This window comes from Excalfactoria chinensis, chromosome 4, assembly GCF_039878825.1.
Source record: "Excalfactoria chinensis isolate bCotChi1 chromosome 4, bCotChi1.hap2, whole genome shotgun sequence".
NCBI classification, from domain to species: Eukaryota; Metazoa; Chordata; class Aves; order Galliformes; family Phasianidae; genus Excalfactoria; species Excalfactoria chinensis.
In genome coordinates this window covers 21,775,244-21,793,070 of record NC_092828.1, presented here as the reverse complement: position 1 = coordinate 21,793,070, position 17,827 = coordinate 21,775,244, and the positions used below count along the sequence as shown (strand labels likewise).

Sequence of the window (17,827 nt, the reverse complement as noted above, 5' to 3'; positions counted from 1 at the left end):
AGAAACACTAAGAAATGCAGGCAGGACAAGGAGCTGGCTCCTCTCCTTCCTCAGAGCAGCACTTCCCAGCACCCAGACAGAGAGAAAACAGCAGAAGGGCAAAGGAGAAAATGACTGCCGGGTGTGGAACCATGTGAGCCTCTAAGGAGAAAAAATAGGCCCTGTGATTAGATTAAAATGACACGAATAACACAGTGGCCAAAGATGAAGTTGCACTGTAACGAAGGTGGGGCTGGAGGAGTAGCAGGGAAAAGGGCCAAGTGTGCCTGGTGGAGCAGCAGCAAGGGAGCCTGACCAGCAGCAGTTCCAAGGGCTCGGCCAACAAGGCAGTGAGGACTGTCCTGGCAGTGAACACAGGCCTTCTCCTGCTCCTCTCTGGGCAGTCAGCAAAGAGGGGGATGTGTCTCCTCCTGTGCCCAGATCACAGAGACAGTGCACCAACAACTTACTGCACCCTGGCAGTATACAATATACCCTCCCCTGGTAGTGCAAGGGGAAGGTGGGCAAAGCAAAGCTCCTCCACTCTGTCTTTTCAGAGAGCTGCTTGTAGCTTTTTTGGCATCCCACAAAATCTTTGGCAAACAGTGCTGATCATTAGACTTGTGTAAAAGTGGAGCACATTCAAACTATGTATGTTAATGAAGTTTTAAACGGAAAACAATACATCCAAACAAAAACATGACATGAGAGCAGGGGAGGGGGCAGGGGGAATAGCAGGTCCAGGGTAGGCAGCAAAAACCTCATGCTGGGTACAGGGTGACTGAAACATGTGGTTTATCTTCTTCCTGCAGACTTTAAATACAAGCAGCATGGTATGATGTATATGGAGGAAAGAAACTATGGATAGGAAAGGGGACAGGGAGGAAAAGAGGGCAAGGGAAGGGGGTCCACTTGAAAGAGTAGGAGCAAGAACAGCCTTCAACTCAAGAGGCAAACCACATGGGAGTCGGAGGGGAGCATGCAGTATAAGCACAGGGCAGACCCTATGACTTCACCGATTGAGCAGGTCCTCGTATATCTCACTGCATCAGGTCATTATCCCTGAGGGTACAAATAAAGCATGTAAACAAATGGGGGCTCAGTCAGCATCCTAGTCTTTGGAGGGAGAGAGCAATGAGATGATGCATAGTTCTTCAGATTTGCCAGACCCAAGATACACCCAGAATAAGAGGACTTTGTTTACAGCTACGAAGACTAGAGCTCAGGCAAGCAAAAAAATAAAAAATAAAAATAAAATAAAAAAAAAGAAAGCCCGAATCATTTTCAGACTATTCACTGGCTCTGATGCTGATGAAATCATAGCCACATGTCAGCATCCTCCCTATCTTGGAGAAGAGGTGCCTATCTGATGCCACACTCTATGGTAACAGCCATATTAAGGCCAAGAAAGCAGACAAAATTTCCTTTCCCTCCCCCTCCACAGCTGTTCAAGTACCAGATCATAGTGTTCAGCTTGTAAGTGCTTGGGTCTCATCTTCCTGATTACTGTTACTCAACACATTTTTTGTAATAAAGCTCACCAAAAACAGGGTTAAAAACAAGCTCCTGTGCAATGAGGTGCAGCCAAGCACTCCAAGAAGCTGCTGGGAATTCAACTTGCAAATTTAGAGTCTGATGGGTAAAAGTACCAGGACAGAGGAAACACCAAGAAAATAAAAGCACAAACAACCAAATCCTGGTTCCTTCTCCTATCATTGAAAGGACTGTTATTTACCAGGCTCTGTTCTGGTTGTTGGGCTGTGGAGTATATCAGTACAAAATCTACTGCAGAGAGGGTTGGCCAAAGAAATACAAAAAAGAAGAGAACAAAAGAAACATCACAACAGCAACATGCAAATCGGAGCTCAGCACCTGTAGTGTGTACCCCTTCTTACCCAGCCTCCTGGCAATATTTGTGCTACCTGAAGGAGGGGGAAAAAAAAGTCACAGACAAATTCACCCTTCATTTTCACTCATGTATTTAAGTACCGCATAATGTGTGTTGGGAACACGGCAAATCTAAACACAGGTTTCATGGGGCTTAGTGCCACACTGCTTTCCTCTGAACATCCTGGGGAAACCGAATATTCACTGTTCTTAGCACATCCATGGGGCTGCTCTCTCACAACTGAGTTCTACCAGAAAATGGGCAAGAAATTCACCACTATAAAGAAAACGTTTGATTTACTTGTGTTATTTACTGTCAGGGCACGACAAAGTGTAAAGAAAAGTACTCAGAATGTCAGCCTGCTTCAAAGATCTCAAAGGCAGTCATTCCAAACAAGCTACTTCAACTACAGTAAAATACATAGACTTTAAAACTAGAGCTATAAATCATAACAACTATTAAATCACAGTAAGAAAGCTTATCAATCTGCATTTGAAAAGAAGGAATTCATAGATGAATAAAGTTGAATTACCTCCTGAGTTACATACCCCAAAAGTTCACCCCTGGGAGTAATCTCAAGGAACACTGCTAACAGCTTATCCTCCAACACAAACACATCTTTTTACAGACTGCAATCAACTACAGTCAAACACTGCTGAACAAACCTTTACCTCTCCTGACTGCCAATCGTGTGCTAAGCCACAGCACAACAGATGTTTCTCAAAAGCTATTTATACATGCGTTCCTGCTAAGATGTACTGTGGTAGTAATGAAGATTAGTTTTGAGAAACAAGCTCACGCACTACATTTTTCTCCATGTTTGCCCTAAATATATTCGTAGACCTATTAAAAAAATATTGTATTTGCTCCCATAGTCAACCTCCTTTTCTCTGCCTCTAAATTCCAAGTTACAGGGGATCATCTTATCGCATCTGACATTTCAGGGCACTGTTACCCAATGCCTGCTCTCTATATTTTGACTGTGGAGAAAATAACCTTATTTTCCAGGAAGAGGACTGTTGGCTACTTCAGTGAACCATGACATCCAGCTTGTCACAGGTCATTTGAGCTGCAGTAAGGCTAGTGGAAAAAGAAAACTAGGAAAAATCTGCGCATCATGAGCCTCTCCACTTGACAAGGTGTGTCTGATTAATTACCCGACTAGTATGATCTATCATCATCGAGTAATGAATCAGTATAAGTAACTTAAAGCACATCTGAAAAAATACTTCTCAACTTGTCATCACTACAAAGGCTGTTTTTAATTTTTCTCGCTCTCCATAATCAAAGCAGATAGCAGGGATAAAAAGAGTAACTGGAAAGAAGCAACGGGAAGATTTAAACCTGACAATATTCTGAAACGTGGGAACTTAATCAATCATACCAACTCAGGATATTCTATGATTCTAGGATACTTTAGTTACAGCCTTAGTTCATACTCTATCCTTTTCATTTGTGCACTGTCTTCCTATTCAGGCACAGAAGCAGATTCAAGTTGTACAGTCTTGGAAAATATAGGATTATCATAAAAATATACGCATGATGAATCTTGGTTGAGAAGGTTTTGCTGCATCTGTCTGTATTCAACAAGCTGAGCATATAACGTTGAAAATTTGGGGCCAAAAAACAGCAGAAGTTTCATGTGGTATATTTTTAAGCTTTGAAATTGCAAAGGTACATAAGAAATAGGGACCTAAAATTGAACAATTTGACATGAAAGTTCTGAAGGTGAATGAATGTAGGATCACTACTCGTCCTTCTAATAGCAGCAACTAGTAGCATGACTTCACATTCTTGTTCTTTTCCTCTATAAGGAAAATTGCTTGGTATATTAAACAAAGCTATCTTCTCTTTAATGCCAGGAAGCAGGAGGAGTTGGCCAGTGCTCTGACTCCCCTCAGCAAAGACAGCAATCAGCTATGCAAGGTTCAAGATACTCCACAGCCAGAGCAGTTGGGGGGCCTCTGCATCCCAAAATCCAACTACAGCTGCTGTAGGTGGGCCTCAAAAGACACAGGAAAGCAGCCTGTGGGAGCTGAAGGCCTGGCAGTAGTTGTTAAGATCAGACCAAATCTCTATTCCCGAAGGCAAACAGCAAAATAGAGAAACCGCCAAGGAGGACTCATTCCTGCTCAGTTCATGACCTCTGCAAAAAAAGCAACAAATTCCTCTTCTCCTTTCAAATTAAACATCTACGCTTTATTGCCAGGGAATATGTTTTAATAATCTGGGGTGTTCAAGGTTTGATAAACATCAGAAATCTCTTTGCTGCTGTTACATGATACCTGACACACATTTCCCCCCACTCATAGCTTTGCATTTTCATGCCAACATTACATAAAACATACTGGACTTCTTTAATGTACAGGTTGGGGTTTCCTTGCAATTACTAAAGAAACAACAACAACAAAAAGCTGTTCAAGTCCAAGGAACACTTCTTTTTCTTAATTGTCTTTTTGTACTGAATGAAGTTCCAGCACCTTCCAGTTGGAAAACCCACATTATTTTCACTTTCAGTTAGAAAAAAGAAAAAACAAAAAACAGTAAAAAATTTCACTTTTAGATGACTAGAATGGTTTCAGTGGGGAAAGGAAGAGAAAGAAAACAATTTAGTTTCTTTCAAGTACTTTTTACAGAGAACCAAACTCTCTGTGCAAAAAGTTGTTAAGTCAATCAGCTCCTACTCTTAACTTTTGTATGTATTTTAATTGACTGACTAACTAACTGAATACCACAATCTATATATCTGCTGTTTCCTTCTCAGATTCGAAAAAAATCCATTTCATGTTCAGGTGGCACGTCCACAACTGACAGTCATCTTGATTATCTCCAGTTTGGGATTTTTTTTTACAGTAAACATTCAAGGCAAGATGAGCTACCCAACAGCTTGGCAACAATTTACTTCCCATCCCTTTTCAGCCTCTAGTAAAGCCCTCCCCAGACAGAATTTGAGAAACAACACAGCTGCTGATGAAGATTGGGTAGCTGCAAATTGAGGTGGACTTTGCAGAACAGTCAGCCTAAATTACTACTTTTGACTAAGTCTACAGAGACCTTGCAAATGTACTTTTGAAGGCCTATTTGGAAAACAGGAATCATGGATTGCATTTTGATGGCAGAATAGTTTGCAGGCTAAGCTTTCAGTACAATAGTATACAGTATTTAAGAATTTCCATAAGCTTATGGGTATCAAATCAAAAGGGAAAGAAAGGAATTTTTTTTTTAATACAGTGTCTTCCAATTGCAAGGGTCTCTTCCAGCTCTTTCAGAATGGTTCTGGTTCTTCTGGGCAGTGGAATGTAAAGCAGATAAAGATCTTTCCTCATACAGAACAGATATTCCTGTCCTCCCATTTCCTGTACATACTATGGAGGTACATTTTAGGTGCAACATTCAATTCTCCTCTAAGAATGCAAAAAGTAACAAGAGTAGGAGAAGGAATATATATCACACATCTTACAAACAAGAACTGTGGGGTGAGAACAGCAGAAATAGCTTATCGTGTTTGTTGGTGGTGGGAAAAGAAAGGGGAAAGAAGTCAGCCATCACTGATAAATCATACCCATAATTTCAGATTATATCCTAGTTTCCGCACTAACTAGACATAAGATGACCTTCTGTTTGTAGAGGAAAACAATCAAACCATCTTTTGTTGTGAGTAAGGCTAGCAGTGATGTTCATGAATCTTACAAAGAACAAGCTTCCCACTCCTGAGCTGATAAGAGCATAAAAAGGTAAAAGAGTAAACCTAAAGTAGCCATCATTTTTTTTCCTTTACTCAACAGAGGGACTCAGACTAGAGCTGGTTGATCAGAGAGGTGTATCTAGGCAGCAGAAGCAGCAGAGTCCTGCAAGATTATCCAAAACTTTGTGGACCATGAAAGCAGCTGCAGCGGCTCCAGAGCCAACACAAATCGACAGCAATTTTGCTGATTTAAAGCACTGCAGAGCCCCAGCCCCAAGCCAGCTCACGTCTTCAAACTTCCCCTGCAGATGCAGATTTCTGGGGGATAACATTATACATGACTACCCAAAATCAGTTCAAGGCCAGCAGGACTTATTGCCTTTGGCAAGAATCTCTACACTGGCCTTCCTAATGGCTAGGGAATATACACAAGCTGCGGTACTGCTGTGACTTAATGCCAGCAGTTCAGGCTCAGAACTGTGCTCCAGCTCATCAGTCCTTCCACCTGAGGACCCTACTACGGAGCCACATAGAGCTAACAAAGTCAACAGACATACCCTGCTGAAAATAAATAAATAAATAATTGGGTTACAGAGCTGTGTGACCATTTATTTATTTCCTAACCTGAGCCTGGCAATATTTTCCCTCTAATACATATTGTATAGTTATAAAGGACAAGTTTATATGTAGCATATTAACAATACTTGCATCCAACTATACAACAGAATAAATCATACTAGAAGCTTTGAAGGATAATACTGACAGCAATCTGCAAAGTTTTTTGATCTCTGATTTGCTTACATAATACTTTGTATGCACACCCAAGTGCTGGATTACTAACATTTCTCATTACATTTCAGACAAAAGAATGAAATAAGCAATGTGAATGACTCTTCAGAAGATAAAACTAACCAAAAGAATTTTTATGGAAGTACTGTGAAAACACCAAGAATGACTGCAATGACTCACAGTTCTTGAAAAATATATATATATAAAAATATGTGAAAGTCTGGAATCCGAGCAGTTTCAGTTCTCTAAGATTGTATTTTAGAAAGTAAATTTTAATCAGGATTGAGTGGCTCAAAAGATTGGGTAATAGTATTTAAAAAAGCAAGTGATTAATCTGTGATCAACCAGAGAGTAAGGACTAAAGAGCATTTAAGGTCTCAAACACTCCTGGAAACTAGCCAATTTAGTCTAATGCTAAGGGTGCTGACTCTAGGCATATTTGGGAACTTACACCTTCTCACCCAGTCCTCATGGTTATGAGTAGCTTCCTCTAAATTTAAGTAGAAGCACCCTAACGCCCTGGGCAATGTAATAAAATAGAAAGCATTGCTTACAGAACAGCCCTCGTAGCTCCTAAAGTCCTTCAAACTAATCATAGCATTGGGTTGACTTCTGCTCTTTTGGCTGTTTATAGACAGAATGAAAGAGCAAGCAACAACCAGTGGGATACTTATGAAGGTAAAGTATCACCCACGCTGAGACAATTCTGGTAATATCTTGCTTACTCAAATCTTGGAGTGACTAAAATGATTCTCTGAGAGGTTGTAACTAACTCGTTTCTTCCTTGTCTAAAATTCTTGCTCACTGAAAAATCAAATTGCACTCAGAGCATCTTCAGCACTGCATAAATACAACATTGGTTTGAACACTATGAAGGAAGATGAAGCTGGCCTACCTGTTTCTCAAATAAAACAAACAGACCAAAACAAAATCCAGCCCCCAAAGACAAACAGTCATGGTTCTTTACGGTTGGCAAGTTTGTAACTAATTTTGCTAATGACTGATATAACTCCTGCATTTGTTCATAATTTGTGTAATGAAAGAATATACGAGGCTTGCTCTGAAAGTAATACCTCTTATTTTATTATGTCAGCCCACAACATCAGAGGTGGATGTTGATGGCATGGAAGTAGAGATTTAACATTCCTATCAATATCCCACTATATTTTGTTGCTGTGTGACACATGGCAGCAGAGGGACAACCTGACAAAATGGCATCTGACGTGGAAGTGCGTATGATATAAAGGGGTATCACTGAGTTCCTCCATGCAGAGAAAATGGCACCCACTGATATTTGTTGACACTTGCTGAATGGTTATGAAGACCAAACAGTGGATGAGAGCACAGTGAGGTGTAATGGGTGGTGTATTTCAACAGTGGTGACAGTGGGTCAACTCTGGTGCTGCAGATTTTTACAAGCACAGCATTTAGATTCTTGTTCATCACTGGCAAAAATGCACAGCTAACGGTGGTGACTGCACTGAAAAACAGTGTTTTGTAGCTGAGAATTTGCACTGTCAAATAGTGTTACTCTGCTCTTCATATCTGTTGCAGTTTCCATGAAAATATATAGGAAACACTGCTTTCTCAGAGATCTATGTATATTGCATTTAATATATATTATCAAATCCACAGTGACTTTTTTTTTAATCAAAATTTGCTTATATTTTCTTTGAAAACAAACAGTAGAGCAAAAGAGCATGTCTGGATCACTGTGTGGTGTTCTCAGGGCATTTCAAGTTATGTTTTTCATGAAACTGTTATCGTTTAAGAAGCAACTACTTTCTGACCTCTTCAGAGATAACAAAAGAAACTTAATGAAAGAAAACATCCGAGAATTGTACAAAGAGAAAGGATTTTTCTACTTCTGCACATGTCAGGTAAAAGCTGTATAAACTGTTTTTTCTACATCAACAGTTGAGAGTTTTATTAGGTTGTGCAACTGACCTATACAGACAGTTTTCTGGCACTATTTTCACAACTTGTACTCTATCACCTCAGTTATCCAGATCTTCTTGTTATCCCAGCAAGGGTCACATTCCTGGCACGTATTAATTACGCTGAAAATTACCCTGGATTACTTGAAACTTCAAATAGCTGATCCTATTCACCATCCTCCCTTTTAAATAACAGAGGATATATTGTATAGTGGTGCTAATACTTTATATAGCTGTAACTCCAGAAAGTAATACATGAACACCTCTTAACCAGCAGACCTGCTGGCTTTGCTCTGGGAACTCGGACCCAGCTGGGGACAGAGTTTATGGAACGGTGCTACCCGCTGACATGGCTGCGGGCAGGAGGGGACAGGAGGCAGGAAGGACAGCCAGGTCAACAACAAAAACCACAAAGCAGCATTCCTGATCCATGCATTACTGACCAAGGAGACGGAGCCGTTTCACAGTTCTGCAGCTGACAATATGACCTTGAGTCCCTCCTGAAGTCATCCAAGAGCTAGCTGATGCCTGCACTATACACATACATCTCACAGACACCTAAGCTCTCACCTATGTGACTCATGGTCTCCATCTCCTCATGTGTGTCACGTACCTGGCTGGCAGGCCTCCATCAGGTAGCTTCTAGGACCCTCTATATTGCATTACTGGAGCTTGAATGTGAAGATGAGGACATAAATGCCAACCAGCATGGCACATGTTCAGCCAGTACCCAAAGGTCTTAAAGCTGTTGCTAGGTAAGAGTTGAAAGTTGGGACTGGCCTTGGAAAAAAACAGCAGCCCTCCTTCCAACTGAACTAAAAACAGTACCCGAAGTACAACAGCAATGAGGCATCATTTGCTCAGAGAAGGCATTAGAAACATCCAGGGACAGCTGGAAACACCAGTGGGATTTTCTGGCTGCACAACCAGCCACACGACACGCACCCAGTTCCAGTTATATAAGGAAAGGAGTGGGCAGAGTACCCTCAGTTCCATTAGTTTATGGCCTGAAGTTTGTTGCCCCTGACAGGTGCAAGAGCAAGGTTCACATCTGGCGCTCAGGCCAGCAAGGAGCCCGGCACTGATAGCACATACCAAGTCTGGTAACATCTCTCTAGCTGCCACAGTAAAAGGAGAGCTAGTAATGCCCACATCATAGCTGAAAAAAAGAAGGGAAGGCAGCACGTTTAGAATTGGCTGTATAGGGAAACATGAGTTTAATTCTAAATTCTGCATGAGAACTAGCACAATTCAAAGAGAAATGCCAAGGTGACGAAGCAGTGTACAGAATGGACTGAAAAAAGTTAAGCTGAACCCAGCAGACACTTGCATGCATGCACACATTTAGCAAGTTCAATTCCATCCCTTATTTAAAGTCTGAAAAGAGACCTCCCTTTCACACATTTCACAGTAATAAATCAGGGCACAGTACTGCCCCCAAACAGAAACAGACATTCACATCTCAGTAACAGTATTTCCTGCATGAAGATTAGGAGACAGCAGCAAACAAAAGTGGTAATAGAGCCAGGACTTTAGCAGAACACCACTCCAAACAGAGGAGGATTGCCTCTGTATTGCAGTATTAATTATCTAGACCATTACTTATATTACTTGTCCAAAAAAGAATGCATAACTCTCCCAGATAAAGCACAGGGCAGATTTCCACAGTAGCACAAGTCTGTGCAGCTTTCAAATGGTTAACAGCTAATGGCTTTGATGTGCCTCAGTGAGATAGCTCAGCCTACCACTGCATTTTTTTTTTGCACAAGCAATTAACTAAGCTGCTTCCTTTGCAGCATTAATTTTAACGGCTTTACAATTGTATCATTATACCTCTGGACATTAAGAGGAAGCGCATTACAATTGGAGAGTACTGTGCCAAGCAGGAAGCAAGTGGCTTCAATCCAGGGGCACTGAGGAATGCAAAAGGCAAGGAGACTTCAGTGTCAGCCTCTATGAACTCTTGACCACAGCACCGGGCTTCAGAATTTCACTGGGATCTGCACACAGACCTTTAAGGCACCTGGGCCATATTCCACCAGCTGGTCTTTCTGCTTGTTTGCTCGAAGCCAGGAAAACAACTGCAGTGTGATATTTGGAGGGAGACACATCCCATCATCTGCCTTCAGCACATATACTCCTGCTGGCGACACGCACAGCATCTGACAGCAATCTGCTCACACCACCAGAAAAGGTTTTCTGCATAGAAACAGTACAGAGAGTTGCTAGTGGATGGAAAGTGCAACAGAATTCATGTTGGCAAGTTGATCCACAGCCAAAAAGGAGATTAGAGGCAGCATTCTTTCTCCTCCATCCTCCATGCAAGGGCTGGGGTCCCAACAGACTGTTGCTAATTTACCCTGGCTCTCTTGTCCCAGGAGGATTTGGGAATAAAGAGCTTGAGCCACACTGGCCCACCAGCAGTTTGTAGACCTGCCAGCAGCTAGGAAACCTTTGTTCCCGCTCACCTGGAGGGGCTGATCCGGTTGGAACTATCTGGAAAACACCCTCCTTTACCCATCCCAAGAGCCACTGCCATCAGCAATCAAAATTCCCTGGGACATGCATCTGACCAAACGGATCTTACAGGCAGCAGGATCTGGATCACAGATGCAGTAAGAATGAGGGGTAGCAGTAAATACAGCAAATATTTTCGTTTTGATCAACTCTATTTGCACTGCAGTTAGCTCTTACTCTGACAAATAAATACCAGGACCTAGCTATTCCCCATTGCTGAGGCTGCATGTCACTGAAAAAGACAGTTGAGGATAAGACTGTATTTATAGCACAGACCTACAGGCTCCAACCTGTGAGAGGCTTTCCAGAATTAGGGGGCAAGAATACTAACTACAGTTTTAACCACAAACAACCTTTAAATTGACGATTTCAGACTGAGACTTTTCCAGGTCCCTGTGTCCTCTGATTCTGACTGGTAACTTTAGGATTACATCAAAGTTTAAACTCCTTGCAACTGCTTTAAGCTCATGGAAATTCATTTGGTTGCCAGAAGGGACAGAATCTCCTGGCATTAGGTGAAACTACCACTCTTCTGTTACTTAAAGATACTAGAAATTTGTTCTTTAAAAGCTTGTAATTTCTGTAACAGTCACTTGACTAGCAAACCAATGCAGTACAATGGCTGAACTTGCACAAGGAGCCAAATCTAAAGATTAATGCAGTAGTCAATCTGCACTTTCCACAGGTGCAAATGAGCTACTGCTGGAAACCAGCTGCCCCCCACAATGCAAAGACACTGTCATTTATAGTCAAGGTTAATGCCACGATAAGGGCAAGTTCACATTTCAGCCACCTAACATAAGGTTTTCAGCAGCCACAGTGTTTTTGTTTTTACTATTTTCAAATGTTACACTTGGAATCCTTCACTTTATTAAACCCACTGTGTCAAAAAAGAAAACAAAACAGAACCAAAAAACAGTGTAAACAATTGTTAGTCAAAGCTTTTATTTGCGTAACTTATGGACAACATCTCCGTGAAGTCACTTGACAGCCCCAAACAGGTAAATCCTTTGGTTTCAACTGAGCACTCTTTTCTGAACTGTGGGTGTTGGCCAACCCCTCACAGAGCAAGAAAACCATCAGTGTGAAACATTAAACAAATTCAGAAAGGAACTGCTCCCACTGCAGCCATCCTCTCAGGTCAGCATACAGAAAAAGCTCTCCTTCCATCTGAATTGCATGCCGACATTTTACATTATTTAATGTGAATAAAGTTAATCGTTGATATCTTTTACATCAAATACCAATTAAAGCCACGCTTGAAAACAGAAGGTGGGAGAGCAGTCTAAAAACAGGCTGTGAATGACACAGGAATGCCTGTGGTATTTTTGTAAGTGTTATTTATTATTTGTATTAACATACTGTCTAGGAGTCCTGGCTGCGGAGCAGGACTCATGGGGTGAGGTGTTAGACAAAAACAGACCAGCAGATGATCCTTCCCACAAAGAGCTTAAACATATTATTAGCACTTGGCCAAAGCAAGTCATGACATTCCCAGTGGCAGTGTTCAGCAGGCTCAGGACACAGGTTAAGCTGTCTGCTAAGCTGCACCTCTGAATCCCAACCCATCTAGTTTAGGAACAGGTCTTGACCACACAGCTATGTTTGTACCTGCCCATGGCTGTGGTGCACAGCGTGTGCCCTACAAACCTTCACACACACCAGCTTGTGCCATCCTAACCAAGGAAACCATGTGAGGTGCTCGGGGTGCTGCATTACAGACTTCAGCTTTTAAGTGGGGACAATGGTGGAAAGCATGGCAGAAAGAGATGATCTTGTTGGAGTTGCAAGTGGGGATCGCATCCAGTGAACAGCTTAGCTTACCCAGTGCACTACAAGCACGGCTGCTAAAGAAGCATCTACAGGAAGGGACTTCAGGACAGCAGAGAGGATGGTCTGTGAGTGCTGTCTAGGATCTACAGTACACAGAGCATAGAAAAACTTGAACAAACTTGACCAATGCTGGTTTTCAGAACCAGCAAAGCAAGGTGTCTCTCACTCTAGGTTCTACCTTCAGCCAACATTCTACCTAGCTGGTAGTTAGGGCTAGAAGGGACCCTCATGTCAGCTCATCAGCCAGAATGGCATAACAGACACAGAGGCTACTAGGAGCTGGGGTTTACAGCTACATTCAGCCTAATCACAAGCAATTAAATATAGTGGGGTAATTTACCTCCCTTTCTTTGCTTAGTCGGTCTTTTATGGCTCACCTCTTATTAACTGCCTATTATTTCAGCCTCTGTTACATCTGTACACTTAGAAGTCATTAAAGTCCAAACTTGGAAGTCATCAACAAAATCTCAACCCAAGCGCAGCAGTGGATCAAATGGATGATTAGTTTTCAGCATCAAAAGTAAGCAAGTTTCTGAGCTGAATACAACAGCACAGCAAATAAAATCGTTTCAACCCATAAAATGTGAAACAAGATGCCAACATTGTGCTCTGCATTCAACTCGCAACTTTTTCTCTACATGGGAAGAAAACAATGTTTTCTGGACAGCATTTGCACGGTTAATTGGGAGCAATAACAACTTTCAATTCAGACTAAAACCAGCAGTTGAATTTCAGTTTAAAGTTTTAGTTTTTATTGGTTTGCATCTCTTTTTTTCCCCCCATCAATGCTGCTTCCTCTGTGCTTCCTGCCAAGTTTGAATTCATGGATGTTTTCATCTTTTCCTATGAATTAACTGCATCATCACTACAGATTGATTGTTCTACACAGACCCACTATACATACTGTTTGGTTAAGAAACACCTGTTGGTTTACTCTGTATTCTTCATAAAACTTAGAAATCACTGTATGTCATACAGCTACATTCATTAAACAGGACTTTCATAAGGTAAAATCTGCCCAGCTCAGATGACACCAAATCAAAAAGGTAGAAAAACAAATGAAAAGTTGATTCAAATGAGAAGAATAGAAAACTTGGGGGAGCAGAAGAATAAGCCTACAAAGACTTTGCAAATGCAAACTTTTTTTTTTCTTCCTTCCCCAAGAACATTATTGATGTAGCGTCACTTTACGTTATGTTATATGATGAGACAAAGCACACAGTGCTGTTCCAAACCACCGGCCAGACCCTAAGTATTGTTCTAGCCTAACACTCAGACACCAGAACTGATGGCAGGCAGGTGAACAGAAACTAACTACTACAAAGAGATCCACAGAAACCATAGCAGGATGGTTTGCATAGAGTTTTGTTGTGACACTTGACGCTTTGCTCTCCGTCAACGTTCACAAGAGTGCTTTTGGGATATGAGTGCCAAGTACTTACTGTTTTTAGACTGTTGGGAAATTGTGCTTCTGTTTACTTCTCATGTACCACAACTTACACAGCAGGACTTTTGTATGATACAACTGTACTGGCAAATAAATTCGTCCAGCAGATAACAAAAGTACAAAAATAAGGAAACAGAAGTTATCATGCATTACAAATTTAGATATTACAATGGAATTTGTCTCTTCCCAGGAAGTATTGTAAGAAGAGTGAGAAATTAAGAAAATTGTCTTATTCTTCCTTTAAGAAAAAAAAACCAACCCAACACCACTGAAGTACAAGTTGGAAAGAGTAATAAAAAAATAATAGACATCATCTAGAAGTCCATATATTTCTCTATCTCCTTTTTGACAGTATTATGGTGTATTTGTCTCTTGTAATTGTATTTTCAGGTTCATATCTGCATGAAGAGAAATAACCTAATTTTCCGAACTTAATTCAAAGTACAAATTCCTGAAAGCTAATACAATTCTCAAGTACTGTTGAGACATCATATGACAACGATTTATACAACAGGACAGCATAAAAGTAGCATAAAAGCACCATCAGACGGATGGCTATTCTTAATAAGGTTCATAGCAAGTTCCCAGAGAAGATTTTGCCAAAAGAAACTTCCTAGGAAAATAATCACTGGAAAAAAAAAAAAATAAAAATGTTGTTTTCCAAGGAAGCTTTTTTTAAACAACAAGTTACAGTTCCGTTCACCTTGGTGCAATAACTGTGCAAGCAGGTGATTTGCACAGGGCTGGTTTTTGTTTGTTTGCTTTTTGGTGGTGGTTTTTTTCGTTGCTAAATCATATAAATATTGCAAGGATGAGGCCCATACACATGCTAAAAACCGGATACCACAGTAAACAGATTTTTATTCAGTAGTGATGGAACATGAGCCAAGATACAAGCTGAAGTTCAGCCCTTTAACTTTGTCTTGGCTACTTCCTTCTATTATATATGAGACTCTTTCACACAGCCTCTGAAGTAAGTGTCTAAGCTCCTGTGGGGATTGGTCAAGGAACTGAAGTAATGCTATAAACTCTCCTAAACCCTGTCAAGCAAAAGATAAGGCAGAAACATTTTCTTTTCTCACAGAGTGGTATTATTGAGGGACAGGAAGCAAGAACTAGGATTTTTATTTTAAGCAAAAGGATAGCTAGCTAACATATAGTTAGCATTAGAGAGCAGTGCTTACCTAATTACCTAAAATGCCACAAATGCATTATCATTACAGAGTATATAATTCCACAGTTGTACAACATTGCCATCAATAGGATCCTTAAAAATAAGTTGTGTTCCCTATGAAAGTCCTACCAAGTGAATGAAATCAACAGCAGCTGGCTTGGTAAAAATCACTTACAATGTAATCACATTCGTTGTACTCTAATAAACTGTCACTGTGACCAAAATACATCTCCAGCAATTAAAGATATGAAATGATACTTCTGGAAAGCTGACAGCCTTAAAAATAGATGTTCAGTATCACTTTCTAGCATTATAAAATTTATTCTGGTAACGTGGCTCTTTCAGCAAAGCCTGTTACTTCTACATGTGTTTAATATGTGCTTTGGATGTTTTGTGAAATTCTTTTTTGGTGGGAGCATTAGCATTCTGGATTAATAGATAATGAGCAGGAATAAGAAAGCATTTCATCAAATTCATTGGTCACTGTAAGTCCAAACACTAAGCCATTGGTTCTTTGTTTTATTTCATTAAAGCAATGCATCATTTCTACTGTGATAACAGAACCAGTCGGCACTACTGGAGATCAAAGCAAATTACAAGTAGGCCTGCCAAGCTGAGCATATGTAATTTTATATGTCATGTTGCATTCAATTCACATCCTGACTGAGACTTGCAACCAGACAAAGATCATCTTTGTCTATTTATATGGCTTGCATTTACTACAGAGGTGTGCAAATCCACGAGTCCTCACTCTAACACTACGACACTATGAACCAATCAATTTTGCTAACATGATTGCTGTTCTGGAATAGAAAAGATCTGCAAAATAAGCTGTTCCTTCTTAAACCACATGAGGAAATCACAGGTAAGATTTTCAGAGCAGCTATGGATTCATCTAGCTTTAAACACCAGGAGAAGTTTGTACAATTTAAGCTGTCAACAGTAGACCAGTTGCACATAGGACTTCATAGTAACCTTATAAGAAATCACTCAAATACCAAATATGGGCAATTTCTTTTTTCAGCTGACAATATTCCCAGATGAATGTTTCAGCATGTCTACAATACATACCTAATATTTACTCTCTTTTCCTTCAATACAGTGTACCTCTTCATTTGTCCTTACAATAACAAAGGAGAAAAATATTCTAGGGCTCGGAGAACTGAACTAGACTTAAGTAGACATTTTGCAGAGTGACATTATATATGACTGCTTATGTCTCTGGAGCTTAATAATGAAATAAAAATAACAGTGTGTAATTTGCAATTACTCTTAAGCTTTAACAGTTCTCTAAAAACAAAAATCTACCTATTGTCTCTACTACTATATACTTGCTCTATACTGCTATATAGCTATAGGAATGAAATTAAAATAGAATAAGTTAGACTTTTAAGGCAGAAGGAGTATCTAGAAATTTAAAAGCACACACTTTACACAAAGCAAATAAGATAGCTGTGCTCCAAGGGTATTTCTGTGAGTACTGGAGTCAACCACACATATTGAGGTGAAATAACTGGAACAGTTAATGTATACTATGTCAAGCCAACCAAAGCTAGGATAATAAAGAAAAATCAGCAATAAATAATGTTCCTCATGTGCAGCCAACTAAGAGGTATAACTGTTTCTAGAAAGTAATGTCAATATTTTTGTTATTTTTTTTTCCAAGCACACAGACATGGTACAGGTGAGAGAAAAGAATACACAATATACTAAAACACAGTAGTGATATCTGTACTTTAAAATATTACGCCATAAATTCATTTCAACAGAGTAGAACACTCAGTCAGTTTAAATTTGCACACGATCATTTAAGCAGCCACTTACCCCCCACTAAGTGAAAACAGCAAAAAATGTCAGTAGGTACATGTACATGTACAGGGCTATACATGTTTAAAAAAGCACACCCCATTTGGAAGGCTGTGTTTGGAAGAGAACACACATAGCAGGTAAAAACATGCATTAGTAAAATAAGTACCATTCAAAAAGCCAGAAGCACAAGCAAACTTCTCTAATAGCCTGTTTTTATTAGGAAAAAACTACTAGGGAAATTATTTAGAACTTAGAATTACTTTATTAGGAAAAACATCTAGAAAAATAATTACTGAAGATAGTTAGAGGATGCGGGTGCAAAGGTCAAAAAGAAACGTCACCTTCCAACATTAATCTGCTGTATCATTAACAGCCTGAAAACCACTACTTTCTTGTTGCTTTGAAGACATACATCTTATAAGAGAAAGACTTATCTCAAGAAATGAGAAGAATGCAACACAACCACTTTTTCCACTTTTTCCTCCTACAACCAACTTACCTTGGGGATTTTAATCATGAATAAGGAAAAAAAACACCCCATGTAATTCAATATCATCCTCTTAGAACAGCTGTAACAAAAATGGAGTCTTGTATGAAATGGAGCAAAGGAAAAGAGAATTGCTCTACCGGTATCTTTTGCAGCAGCTTATTTCAAACACACCTTTCAATAGGAATATGAGTATGAAAAAGAACTGGATGGATTTTAGAAACAAAAGAAAAGCACACAAAGAAACATCACAGAAAGGCAATGAAGTATTCATGCAGAAAC

General features: G+C 40.1%; 1 protein-coding gene across 1 annotated transcript in view; it reads right to left on the bottom strand.

Annotated features, from left to right (window-relative positions):
* LIMCH1 (LIM and calponin homology domains 1) overlaps positions 1-17,827 on the bottom strand; it is a 162,608-nt gene that overhangs the window by 74,527 nt on the left and 70,254 nt on the right. The gene's annotated exons all lie outside the window — the stretch shown is intronic.